The 14,610-nt window shown below is 40.5% G+C and overlaps 1 protein-coding gene across 1 annotated transcript in view; it reads left to right on the top strand.

The window, feature by feature from the left end:
- LOC123519725 (AMP deaminase 2-like) overlaps window positions 1–14,610 on the top strand; it is a 226,816-nt gene that overhangs the window by 168,561 nt on the left and 43,645 nt on the right. The window lies entirely within an intron of this gene.

Raw genomic sequence — 14,610 nt, 5'->3', positions numbered from 1 at the left:
GTGGAGCAGGAAAAACACAAGCCGGCAATCTGTGGAATGTAAACAAAGATTGCATCATTGTACTGCATACAAAACTTATGTACCACATTTCCACTAGGCTTTCCATTTTATTCATTGTAGAGTCATGAGTTCGGGTGGTTCTTTTAGCTTGCAAGGAAGATACGGTCTCACCAGCCTTCTTAATAGAGTCTGCTGACTTGAAAATAGTAGAGACAGTAGATGGAGTCAAGCCATGGTGGCGAGCAGTGCTATTAGTTTTCTCGCCTCTCTCATGTCTGTGAATAATATCCAGCTTCACTTCGAGAGTAAGAGACTTCCTAGTCTTCTTAGCAACGTAAGGTGACATTTCAGGGCTGGTTGCAGGGCGTTTTGGTGCATGTTGAGCGAGGAAGGCGAGCTGCTGCTAAACTCTGTTATTGTTGTGAACTAAGAGTGGGAAAGGGTAGGGGAGTGAATGGTGCACATTTTGTCCACGAAAGGCGCTGATCTATTCAAAAGCCTGTCAGCTTGTGTGATACGGCGGGGGTTTCAAACTTGGAAAAAATTACCTGGATAAAATTTCATTAACCCTTAACGTACGGTGATCGTTTCAGGACGATTGTAGCGTCACGTATAAAAAGGCGGGGATCGTTCCAGGAATCATGATTTTTTTCCATGGTAAATGTTTGAATCTCTTCTATTGGTCCTGGAGCAAGTGGAGGTATCTGGCATCTGTTCTTGCTCACTTCCTTGAGCCTTGAGATATATGTTCCTTCACAGTAGGTCATCTTTTCCCATTTCGAGGCGACATCTGGCAACCCCTATGACCCGGAAGGAGTATGTTATGTCAGTGTTACTCGGTAATGCTATTGAGGATACTGATGAAAATGAAGTGATTTTTTTTATTGAGACAGAAGAAAGTGAAGACTCCAGTAGTGATTCTGATAGTGATCTGGGAGACAGAGACCAACCCTCACAGTGATGTTCATAAACCTCCTCATGTACTCCCCTCAAGCAATGCACTGGTGTGTGTCACCCATGGTTGCCTCTACAGAATTGTGCTTGTCGGCCAAGGCACATGAATCCCATTGCTAATATAAGTTGCCAGACTCCAATTATTATAGAAATCCACAATACTTGTATTATGTGGTTTCTTTTTCTTTTCCTGTTTTGCACATCATTTCATATATCTGAGTTTGCACTTTCTTGACATGAAAGTGCTAAAGTTCCTACTTTTACATCAAATTCAAATGCCCGAAAGAAGAGAGAGAGAGAGAGAGAGAGAGAGAGAGAGAGAGAGAGAGAGAGAGAGCACGTGTGTTGTTTTATTAGAGCTTGGGGGGTATTTCTTAGTGGCGGGTTCTGCCAGGGGTTCGGGGAGAATTTTTTGCTCTCAAAGATCATAACACGTTGAAAACTACATTGTTGTACTCAGAATAACACAAAGAAGTATGCTTTTATAAGGAAAAAAATATTTTTAGCATTTTTGACGTGTGATTTTTTCCTGGAAAGTAAATCAACCCCCCGTACTTTAACCCTTGTGCGGTGGTGATCGTTCATGAACAATCGCATCGGTACGTTTCGTGCAGCAGTGACCGTTCATGTAATCATGATTTTTTGCCCCACTTCTTTAAACTTCTTGTTTTCTTACTTAATTCGGAGGGTGAGTGTATGCATGGTACAATAACTTTTTGATAGGTAGACGCACAAGAACATTATTGGAACCACCAGCTGACTCAGTGACGTCATCCGATCGTGTAAACAACTCCATATCTTCGAGTGAGTGTACACGTGTGGCAGAATTTGGTCTTGGAGTGTATGTTTCATGTGCCTTAATATTAATTTCTTATTGTTAGTATGAGTAAAGCTAGACCTTGTGCAGTGTATGGATGCACGCCTGCCAAGTCTAGTAATTTTAAATATAAATTCCCCAAGAACAAGACCACCGCAAGACAATGGCTCCAAAAATGCTATCGTGCTGACACAGTAAATGTAAATAATGCTGTGATTTGTGAGCAACATTTTAGTCCCGCCCAAATTAAGCGCAATTTGAAATATGAGTTATTAGGTTCCCCAGTTCCAAGGAGTTGGAGGAATCCAAAAACTGAGGCAGTCCCTGATCAAAATCTGCCATTTCGTGGACACGATAATGGAAGTGGCCTTCTGCAGAAAATACAGGTAAGGAAACTTAGATTTACTGGCTAAATCTGATCAGTTTCAACACTCCAAATTAGAAATTGTATAATCTGCTTATGCTTAATGAACAAAATTAGTTCTACTAGTAGCCTAGACCTAGTCCATAATTTACAGGCTATGCCAGCCTTACAGGCTACTGACTGTACCATGGTACAATAACTTTTTGATGTCTCTCGTTATTGTACCATGGGTTTACACTCAAGAATAAAGTACCTATATGAAGTGTGAATAGTTTAGGGCCGATGCAAGCTAAAGGAATGGATTGCCACGTTTAAATAGCGGTATACACTCACGGTCCATTCATATTACATGCATTTCAGTGGCTTACAGTCCCCACTGAAATGCATTTAGTATGTGGCAGCACCGCAAACAGAGCGTGACCGTTCCTGTATAGTGTGGATCGCCTTTAGACTCATATAGTTTTATATGTAGAGAGAACAGTGAGGTGCTGAGGAAGACGACAAAGATACATGAAGGCGAAGAGGATCAGAGGAAATCAATGTGCATTATGCAATTATGCATAATGTATATGGCTTGAAAAATCCACTAACAATGTTTTTGAGCCACATCTACTAGGCTATCTGACATGTCTATTGCTATGAAATATCAACATTCAATCACTAATATGTATCATATTTAATTTTCAACTGCATAACTAATGGATCATGAAAAGAAAAAAGTTTTATATTAATTATTCATGATTTATTGAGTAGCAGACTATCGTGATCAGAGCTGGCTAGGCGAGTGGATGACGTCACATAAACAGCGTTTCAGAAGACTTACCAGTAGGGCTGTGAGTTCAAGACTCTCGTGCGTCTACCTGTCTCGTTATTGTACCATGAATGTATGTATCAGGCAACACTGTCCACGAGCTGAGTTGCCAGTTTTGCTATTTCATCCTGGTCTAGGCTCACATCTTTCCATCATGGAGGAGACATCTGGCAACCCCCATGACACTGCTGATGGAACGTCCCCTCAACATGAGGGGAGATATCACAACAATGAGATGGATAGTGATAAATACATGTCATTTGGGAGTGATGTGGATTTTAGTGAAAGTGAAGACAAGAATGAATGAAAGAATGAAAGAAAGAAAAAAGAATGAGAGAGAGAGAGAGAGAGAGAGAGAGAGAGAGAGAGAGAGAGCAAGGAAAGGCTTAGAGTCAAAACAAGATGACACATCTCTCTCTCTCTCTCTCTCTCTCTCTCTCTCTCTCTCTCTCTCATTGGAAGTACAATTTCTTCACCCAAAAGATATGCCCAGAGAGAGAGAGAGAAAGAGAGAGAGCGAGTGAGCGAGAGAGAATTGGCGCGCTGGTATCGCACTGAGGGTTGTTTCTCCACGGCGGGTTACATCGTGGCTATCAGGAGGAATATTTGATAAGCAATAACTTTGCTGTCAGAGATCGTAGCAAGCTGCAAAGTACATCAATGTATTCAGAATTTCAAAGAGAATCGTATTTTCATGAGTAAAACTATCTCCTGTGATTTTTTCTAAATTTACCATTTTACCCGCAGATGGGAATGATTAATTTATAATCACCCCGTTGCACAAGGGTTAAGGGTTAAAGCGAGTTTGGTGTTCATTATACGAGCAGATGGTAGTAAAAGGAAATATTTGTTGTAGCGAATTTTCTTTGTGCAAACGTTCGTTAAGCGGGGGTTGCCTGTATATATATATATATATATATATATATATATATATATATATATATATATATATATATATATATATATATATATATATATATATATATATATATATATATATATATATACAGGTGTCCCTCGGTTAACGATCGACTACTTAACGATATTTCGCTCATACGATCCCTCCAAATTAATCCCTATTTTTGGTTAACGATCGCCAAAATTCGGTTAACGATCGGATTGACCAATCGCAATCGCGATCGCAATCGCGATCGCAGCGCCTCCATCCACCCGCGGCCCGTGCAGTAAACACACCACAGTCTTTCCGCTGTTTTGATTGTGCAACAACAACTCTATCACGCTCGCTCTAAACTTCTTTTTGTGCTTATTTGTGATCAAGTGAACTTAGTGATGGCTTCCAAGCGACCCAACGATTGTTCTCCACCGGGAGATAAGGCTAAAAATCGAGAAAGAGCATTGGCCTTGATATTAAGTTGAACATTGTGACTCGTCATGAGGGTGGTGAAGGGGTAAACTCTATTGCTCGTGCCCTTGGTTTATCTCAATCAACTGTATCAACAGTTCTCCAGAAAAAGTACAAGTGAAGCAGCAGGCCAACCAAGTCACAAACCTGCACAAACACACAACAACTCGTAACAGGGAACCGATTATGGAAAAATTGGAACGTTTGCTGAGGCTATGGATTGAAGACCACACACACGCCGCATGCCTCTTTCTACCCAACTCGTTACTACTAAGGCACTGAGCCTGTGGGAGGACCTGAAACCAGAATTCAACATAGGCGAGACAGTGTCCTTCAAGGCCAGTAAGGGGTGGTTTGAACGTTTCAAACATCGTGGGAGTCTACACAACCTCAAGGTTAGTGGGGAGGCAGCGAGTTCGGATCAACCGCTGCAAACGCCTTCAAGCCTTTGCTTAAAGAGCGCATCGAGGAAGGAGGTTATTCAGCCAAGCAGGTTCTAAACTTTGACGAGACAGGCCTGTATTGGAAGAAGATGTCATCGAGAACGTTTATAGCAAAGGAGGAGAAGTCGGCACCAGGATTCAAGGCATCTAAAGACAGGTTAACATTATTGGTGGGGGGGAATGCCGCTGGTGATCTTAAGCTTAAACCATGCCTTATTTACCATTCCCAAAACCCAAGAGCTCTGTCTGGCTATATTAAGGAATATTTGCCCGTAGTATGGAAGGCAAACAAAAAGGGGTGGATGACGACTGTTATCATGCAAAGTTACGTGACAGGATACCTCTCCAAATTCCTAAAAGAATATGCTGCCCAAAACAACATTGCTAACAGATTTCTCTTGCTGTGTGACAACGCCCCAGCCACCCAGAGAGCATGAATGACTGGGCAGATAATATTGAGGTCATGTTTATGCCCCAAACACAACTGCCCTCATCCAGCCGATGGACCAAGGAGTCATCGCTACTTTCAAGGCCTATTACCAGCGGCGCACCATGAAACAGCTGTTGGCCTGCATTGACACCCCTGACAAGCCGACCATGAAACAATTTTGGAAGGATTATAACATTAAAAAGGGGATCGACAACATCGACGAGTCATGGAAGGAGGTGTCCAAGTCGGCAATGAATGGATGTTGGCGTAATTTGTGGCCTGAGTGCGTGGAACGTAAACAGGAAGTCCCTGTCGATGTTACAGCAGTAAGGAAAGACATCGTTCATATCTCCCATAAGGCAGGCTTCAATGAGGTGGACGAGAATGACGTACAAGAACTGCTGGACAGTCATTCTGAGCCTCTCTCCAACGACGACCTCATGGAGTTGGAGAAACAAAATACTTTGGAGGAAATGGAGGAGGACAAGGAGCCTGAAAGAACCCTCTCCGTCAAGATTTTCGAGGAGATTTTTAATCATATTAACCAGGCCATACATCTTCTCCAGGAGAATGACCCCAACCCAAACCGAAGTAATGGCGTGACTAATGCTATAGAAAATGACATGAAAGTGTATAAAGAACTATTTGAGGCAAAGAAAAGGATGGCAAAACAGACAGTCATCTCATCTTTCTTCAAACCACTCACCGCCCAAGCAACCCCATCCACATCCCAAGCAACCCCATCTACCGATCAAGCAACTCCATCCACCTCCCAAGCTACCCCATCCACCTCAAAAGCAATCCCATCTACTTCCATAGGAGTCATCTCGTCGTACTTCAAAGTTCGTCCTGCTACCTCGAAAAAAACTCCACCCACTTCCAAAACAACTCCATCCACCTCCAAAACAACTCCACCCACATCCAATCTATCCTTCACATCCACCGTAACCTTGAGTGACGATGAGGAGAGCCTGGATGACCCACCCCCACTGGAAAACGTATTCTCTCAAGAATTTGAAGGGTTTGAAGCAGCTGACCGAGTTTGGGTCGGTGTGGGCATGATGAGATTTAATCCTCCAAGGCCCTGTGTCCCTCGGGGCACAAAACAACACACTACGCATATCACATCCACTCCTCAAGGTAAGTACTACCAATTCTAAAGGTGTAAATAACAACTAACAACATAGAAAGTGTCGTTTATTTACGCATCGCGAAATACATGTATGTAGTTGATAATTTCAAATCCCTCAGTTAGCGATCGTTTCGGTTAGCGATCTGTTTTTGGGAAACGTAACCCTATCGTTAACCAAGGGATACCTGTATATATATATATATATATGTGTGTGTGTGTGTGTGTGTGTGTGTGTGTGTGTGTAAATATATATATATATATATATATATATATATATATATATATATATATATATATATATATATATATATATATATATATATATACATTAAGTCCTCGTTATACGGTACAGATGCGTTCTTGGAAATCTTACTGTAAATTGAAATTACCGTATACCGAACCCATTATAACATGTAATAATAGGGAATGCATTCCAGCACGTCAAAAGTCACCCCTACAGAAATTAAAATACATGAAAATAGTCATAAAAAAAATGTAAAGTACTGCGCAAAAGAAATAAATAGAAAACGTTTTTATATACCTTTCACTCGCCATGTATTCTATCAGATGATGTCCCTCCAGAGGCTAAGGGACAGTAGGGATTTCAGCCCTTACTCATCTTCTGCTGAGTGTGCAGACGAGGATAAGACGTCATCGTCTGCACTGTCGAAAGCAGATGTTGAAGTGTTAGCTGTAGCAGGGTCCGCACGTTTCACTGGTTTGAAGAAAGAGGATATGGAGGAAGAGCAAGCTGTAGAAGGGTCGACATGTTTCACTGGTTTGAAGAAAGAGGATATGGAGGAAGGGCCAGCTGTAGAACCGTCGGCAGCGGATGTGGAAGCGTCAGCTGTAGCAGGGTCAGCATGTGTGACAGGGATGGCATGTCTGACTGGCTTGAAAAACGAGTAGATGGAGGACTGTTTGGTTTTTCTTGTGTTTTCATCATAGATTTCTCGATAAATCTTGACACTTTTCTCTACGTCATGAGCCACTTTGCTACTCCTGGCAGGATATGGGTCATATTTTTTCACGGTTTCCAGAGCTTTTTCAATACCACCGAGACATTCTCTAATAGTTTTGATGTCCAGACCACACACAGGTTCTGCTTCCTCATCTCCCTCTTTTTCTGCCTTCTGTGATGCCTTGTCTAGCTCTAAAAGTTGATAATTTCAGAGTTTCAGCATGGCTTTCCAAAAGATCTTGATCATCATCAACTTCATCGAAGCCAGCCCTATGGAACAGATTTACTATGTCATTTCTGATCGCACCAATGTCGTCTTCAGCGAAACTTGGGAAGTCATGCGCGCATTCTGGCCATACTTTATTCCACGCCATGTTCATGGTAGACATCTTCACTTTGTCCCAAGATGAGTTGATGTTATCTAAGGCAGTGGTTCTCAACCTTTTTGGCCCGCGACCCCCCAGACAATATTGGTAGAGACTCGTGACCCCCGCTTTCCCCCGAAGTGCTTCTGACACACACACACACACACACCAATGACCTATCGCCAGAGAGACATATAAACAAAATAATTGGAGAAGTATTGAACTTATTGAGGAACATAAGAGTGGCGTTCGTATATTTAGATGAAGAAATGATGAAGAAAATAATTACTGCAATGATAAGACCGAGGCTTGAATATGCAACAATACAGTGGGCTCCGAACTTAAAGAAACACATAAGGAAACTAGAGAAAGTACAGAGGGCTGCAACGAAAATGGTGCCTGACTTAAGAGATTTGACTTATGAAGACAGACTGAAAAGAATGCAACTTCCGACCCTGGAAAACAGAAGAGAAAGGGAGACCTGATAGCAATATACAGAGTGATGATTGGCATGGAAAAAATGGATAGGGAAGATCTGTGTATGTGGAACGAAAGAATGTTGAGAGGGCATGGGAAAAAACTAAAAATGGCCACTTATAGGAGAGATGTGAAAAAATATAGCTTCCCTCATAGAAGGGTGGAAGCATGGAATAGTTTAGGCGTGGAAGTGGTCAACGCAAGGAATATTCATGATTTTAAGAAAAAGCTGGACATTAATAGATATGGAGACGGGACAACACGAGCATAGCTCTTTTCCCGTATGTTACAATTAGGTAAATACAATTAGGTAAATACACACACACACACACACACACACACACACACACACACACACACACACACACAGTACATGCCTATGCTCCGGATCATAACAACATAATAGCAACAAATAAGATAAAAAAAATATTTAAAATACACATTTATTACTTTTTTGGTTTTACATTAACTGAAATGAGAATAAGGTTTTGGAATATGCGAGCTACAGCTAGACATCATGAAATGTTACTATAGAATCACTATAAAAAGAATAAGATTATGAAATTGCATGTTTAATTTTTCTATATTACATATATATATGAATAAGAAAAATACAATCTTTTGAGACAAAATATGCAAAGCAATACGGTATATTTTATAGAATTAATGTTAAATTCGTACAGCCACTAACAACTTTACTAACTGCTTCAAGAGACAAAAATAAGTATGAAATTATAATAATACTTTTGTTGAAAAAGCTACTGCAGTTAGTATGAATTATGTCTGTGTTTGTAAACCACAATCAAATAAAATTACTGATAACTTTATACCAAAATTTAAATATTCAGCCTTAAAATAATTACAAAATAATTACAGTATTTCCTTAATCTGCTGATATTACAAATCTGCTGAAACCTAAAATCAGCTGATGATGTATAATTCTCATATGAGACAATACACCCACACAAAAATCTGGTAGACTCAGAGATATTTCATACCTCTTTGGTTTGGAAATTAATATATTGGAAATATTTAAGACATTCTGTCTGAGATAATTATTTTCTGGATTTGAAAGAATTGTATGAATTTCTTGCAAATAATTACTAACGTGGTGTTACAATTAAAGTACAATATTCATGAAAGTTTAAAGACAATGGTCAATATTTAGGCCCTACTATGGGGCTCCACTAGTAGTGATTAGCTAATAATATCCATATTCCACAGTGAAAAATAGTATTTACACAGGCCTAAGTTTATCATGATAACTAACCCCAGTTAGTGAGATACTTGGGCCTGCTTTTTTGAACACAGTAACTCCATCCTGGGTTTGATGCCAGAGATGGCAACTCGGAGATCATCCTCCACCCAGAGTCGTGATCGGTATCTGTTTTAATATATGTCAGTGCCGAAAAAGTCTTTTCACATAAATAGGTTGATCCAAAAGGAATTAGTACATCCATTGCAGCCTTGGATAATACTGGATATTCATTTGCAACTGAAATCCAGAACTCATCCAGTGTGGTTGAGCCAAACGATGTCTGTAAGGTGCGATCACTGGACAGCTCCAGCAGTTCATCCTCCATGTCGGATGATAAGTGATCCCCTGTAGCAGTGAATGGTTGTCGTATCCAGTCATATCGTTGTGGGGCTGTCTCCTTTGGGAAGTACTTCTTGAAGTGGGCCACAAGACCTCGGAGGTGAGTCGTGATCATTACCTTCACGTTATCGACACTTAGTTCATTCTCCTCCATAAATTCCTCAAGCTCAGGAAACATTTCAACACTGCCCCATCAACTCGCACAGCCCATCGTTCCAGTTTCCTTGTGAATGCATCAATTTTGTCAGAAAGAACCAAGATGTTTGTGTTTGGGCCTTGTAGTGATAAATTCAGCAGATTAAGTCTTTCGAATATACAAGACAAATATGCTAGATTTGCTAACCAGTCAGGGTCAGTCAGATGGTCAGCAAGTTGGGACTCAGACTCAATCAGGAACAGGCGCACCTCATCTCGCAGCTCGTACAAGCGGTTGAGAACTTTGCCCGGGACAGCCACCTGACTTCTGTGTGGAACAACAGTGCTTCATGCTCGAGCCCATCTCATTGCAGAGTGTGGAGAACAGCCTGGCGTTTATGGGACGTGTTTTGATGTAGTTTACTATTTTAATCGCAGTCTGAAGAACACTACTTAACTCTGGATTGAGTGCTTTGCTCGCAAGAGCTTCCCTGTGAATAATACAATGTGTAAAATTTATGTGAGGTGCCACTTGTAAAACTCTTGCCTTAAGTCCTTTCCTTTTACCCAACATTGCCCGCACCGTCTGTGCACACACCAACACACTGGTCCCAACACAAGCCTATATTTCTAAGCTTTCATTAAGCTTTCATTGACAATAAGTAAGTAAATAAATCAATAAAATAAACAAATAACTGAAATGATATCTAAGTCACGTAACTGAGAAGACAAGGAAGGTTCTAAGCCTGAAATTTAAACATTCAGTTTATTATTTGTTTGAAATTTATGAGCAGAATTATTTTGACAGCCTTAAAACAAAAGTCGACCATAATACTATTTTTTTTTTTTTAACATCATCTCGCGAACCCCTAAAAGCATCTCGCGACCCCCCGAGGGGTCGCGACCCCTAGGTTGAGAACCACTGATCTAAGGTGTGCTTGATGTTATACAACTTCCACCTTTCTCTGATAGTGGGCTTGCCAGGTCCGTTTGTACCCTTTATCAATTGCTGCATGGTTCGCCGCTGATAGTAGGCTTTTAATGTTTGCCATAATTATTATGAATATATTTGTGCTTACAATGGACCCTTTAATATTCCATTTATTCATCTAATTAGTAATGCATGTAAGTAATATGTAATGTAGTTAAAAAAAAAAAGGGTGGGGGGAGAGGAAGAAATAACAGGCTCCAAGGGTGGTTAAGTTGAAGTCAGTATTGTGAGTGGCAGGGAGGTGTGGCGTGGATGACGTCATCCCCCCTGCTCCTCCGCGCTGGGCCCTCTCGGATGACATGAGCGGATACCGTATCTGTGAATTTTTATTACCGTATATCGAATCGAGAGTAGTAATTTCCAAATACCGTAACTGAATTTACCGGATAAAGAACTACCGTATAACGAGGACTTACTGTGTGTGTGTGTGTGTGTGTGTGTGTGTGTGTGTGTGTGTGTGTATTTACCTAATTGTATTTACCTAATTGTAACATACGGGAAAAGAGCTATGCTCGTGTTGTCCCGTCTCCATATCTATTAATGTCCAGCTTTTTCTTAAAATCATGAATATTCCTTGCGTTGACCACTTCCACGTCTAAACTATTCCATGCTTCCACCCTTCTATGAGGAAGCTATATTTTTCACATCTCTCCTATAAGTGGCCATTTTAGTTTTTTCCCATGCCCTCTCGACATTCTTCCATTCCACATACACAGATCTTCCCTATCCATTTTTCCATGCCAATCATCACTCTGTATATTGCTATCAGGTCTCCCCTTTCTCTTCTGTTTTCCAGGGTTGGAAGTTGCATTCTTTTCAGTCTGTCTTCATAAGTCAAATCTCTTAAGTCAGGCACCATTTTCGTTGCAGCCCTCTGTACTTTCTCTAGTTTCCTTATGTGTTTCTTTAAGTTCGAGCCCACTGTATTGTTGCATATTCAAGCCTCGGTCTTATCATTGCAGTAATTATTTTCTTCATCATTTCTTCATCTAGATATACGAACGCCACTCTTATGTTCCTCAATAAGTTCAATACTTCTCCAATTATTTTGTTTATATGTCTCTCTGGCGATAGGTCATTGGTAATTGTCACCCCAAGGTCTTTTTCTTCATGACTGGTTTTATGTCTTCATTTCCTATCTTGTACATACTCCTGATTCTTCTTTCACTCTTGCCAAACTCTATTTTCTTGCATTTTGTCGTGTTGAACTCCATTTGCCATGTACAGCTCCATTTCCATATTCTGTCCAAGTCTTCCTGGAGTAGTTCGCAATCTTTGTCACATCTCACTTTTCGTAACAATTTTGCATCGTCTGCAAATAGGCTCACATAACTGGACACCCCATCCACCATGTCATTTATGTAGACTGCGAACATTACTGGTGCCAACACTGATCCCTGTGGAACTCCACTCTCCACCAATCCCCATTCTGATGGTCTGTCCTTAATTATTGTTCTCATTTCTCTTCCTACCAAAAGTCTTCCATCCATTTTAGTAAACTGCCATGCACTCCTCCTACCATTTCAAGTTTCCAGATCAGTCTCTGGTGTGGTACCTTATCAAAGGCCTTTTTTAAATCCAGATATATTCCATCAGCCCAACCATCTCTTTCCTGTATTACATCTATCACCCTCGAATAGTAACATATCAGGTTTGTCGTGCATGAACGCCCTTTCCTAAAACCAAATTGACACTCACAAAGTATGTCATTTTTCTCCAAGAAGTCTGTCCATCTATTCTTCACCACCCTCTCACACATCTTAGCTACCACACTTGTAAGTGACACTGGTCTATAGTTCAATGGGTCTCTCTTGTTACCTGATTTATAGATTGGGACAATGTTAGCTCTTTTCCAGTCTTGGGGCACTACGCCTTCCCTTAATGAGGCATCAATTACTTCACAAACTTTTTCTGCCAATTGCTCCCTGCATTCTCTTAAAATCCATCCTGATACCCCATCAGGTCCCACAGCTTTTCTCACTTCTAAACTCCCCATCATGTTCTTGATCTCCTCCACCGTTACTTGAAACTCCTTCATAATCCCTTTCTGTTCCATTACCAGTGGTTTGTCAAAAGCAGTCTCCTTTGTGAATACCTTCCGAAAGCATCCATTCATAGCCTCTGCCATTTCCCTGGGATCTTCACTGTATACTCCATTTACTTCTAAACTTTCAATACTTTCTCTATTTTTGATGTTGTTGTTCACATGTCTGTAAAAAAGCCTTGGTTGGTCTTTACATTTATCAATTATATCCTTTTCTTGTTTCTTTCTTTCTTCTCTTCTAATCAACACATATTCATTTCTTGCTCTTTTGTAACTTTCCCACTGCTTAATCCGTCTTTTCCTTCTCCACCTCTTCCATGCATCCTCTTTTCTTGTTCTAGCCTTTTCACATCTATCGTTAAACCAGTCCTGCTTTCCAACTTCTCTATGTTGTCTTATTGGTACAAATTTTTCTCACCTTCTTTGTATATTTTTATAAATTCCTTCCACTTTTCATTTGCTCCTTAGCACTCTTGAATTTCATCCAATTTGTCTCTTGAAAGAATTTCTTTAGGTTTCCAAAATCTGTCTTGGCATAATTCCATCTTCCCACTTTATATTCTTCATTTCTTCTAGATTTCTCTTCGTCTATCACCTTGAACTCCAAAACTGCATGATCACTCTTTGCTAAAGGGCACTCCACCCTCATCTCCTCAATGACCATTGGCTCTGTACTAAAGACCAAGTCCAGTCTTGACGATGCTCCCTCTCCTCCAAACCTAGTATCTTCTTTGACCCACTGAGTTAACACATTTTCCATTGCCAGTGTCAATAGTGTATTTCCCATGTTGTCTCTGATCCTTCCATTGACCAGTCCTCCCAACACACCTCTTTACAATTAAAATCTCCCATCATTATAGTTCGTTCACAGCCACCCAACATTTCTTCCAGACATGTTCCTGTATCACTTATCATTTCTTCATATTCCTGTACTGACCATGCATTTGTCTTAGGTGGTACGTACACCACTATGTAGTGCCTCTTTTTCCTTCATTAGTTTCTGCTCTGATCTTTAGCACTTCTGCCTTTCCCATACCTTTTTCACTTGATCCACCTTTATATCTTTTTAACCAGCAACATCACTCCTCCTCCCATCTTACCTACTCTATTTCTTTTCCAAACGTTATATTTCCTTCTCCAACCTTCATCAGGTCTTCTCCTCTCTCAGTTTTGTTTCAGTAAGACCCACAATATCTGGGTTCTTGTCCCTCAAGTAATCGTTGAGTTCTAAAATCCCGATATCACTCCATTTATGTTGGAATACATTACATTTCGCTCATATGTAAGTTTCTTTAGTCCTTTCTTGCTGTACTTTTCTGGGTTATGAACCACTTCCTCAGTCTCATATCCAAGATTCTCCAGAAAAACTCTTTCTTCTCTCTTCTGTCCTCTCTTCATTTTTTTCAAAGCCTCCTTTCTCAACTCATTTAACATTTCTCTTTCCTTTTCACCGAGATCTCTTCTCAACCAAATCTTCCTTGTTGTTTCCTGCTGGGCTAGCCTCCATGACTTCTCCACCAATTCATCTACATCCTTTTGTGACTTAAGTTTGATTCTTATTGGCCTCATACCTTCTCTTGTGAACTTTCCAATTCTATGGAAGTCCTCTATTTCTTGTACTAGGTCTTTTCCCTCCTCTTGCACCACATTAATGATATTATTTATCACCTTTTTTATGTTTTTCTCTCTCTCCATTTTACTCGGTGTCTTATCCTCCTCCACACCA

This window comes from Portunus trituberculatus, chromosome 46 (assembly GCF_017591435.1).
Source record: "Portunus trituberculatus isolate SZX2019 chromosome 46, ASM1759143v1, whole genome shotgun sequence".
Lineage (NCBI taxonomy): Eukaryota > Metazoa > Arthropoda > Malacostraca > Decapoda > Portunidae > Portunus > Portunus trituberculatus.
The sequence above is the reverse complement of the archived record's forward strand: the minus strand, read 5'-3'. Positions and strand labels throughout refer to the sequence as shown.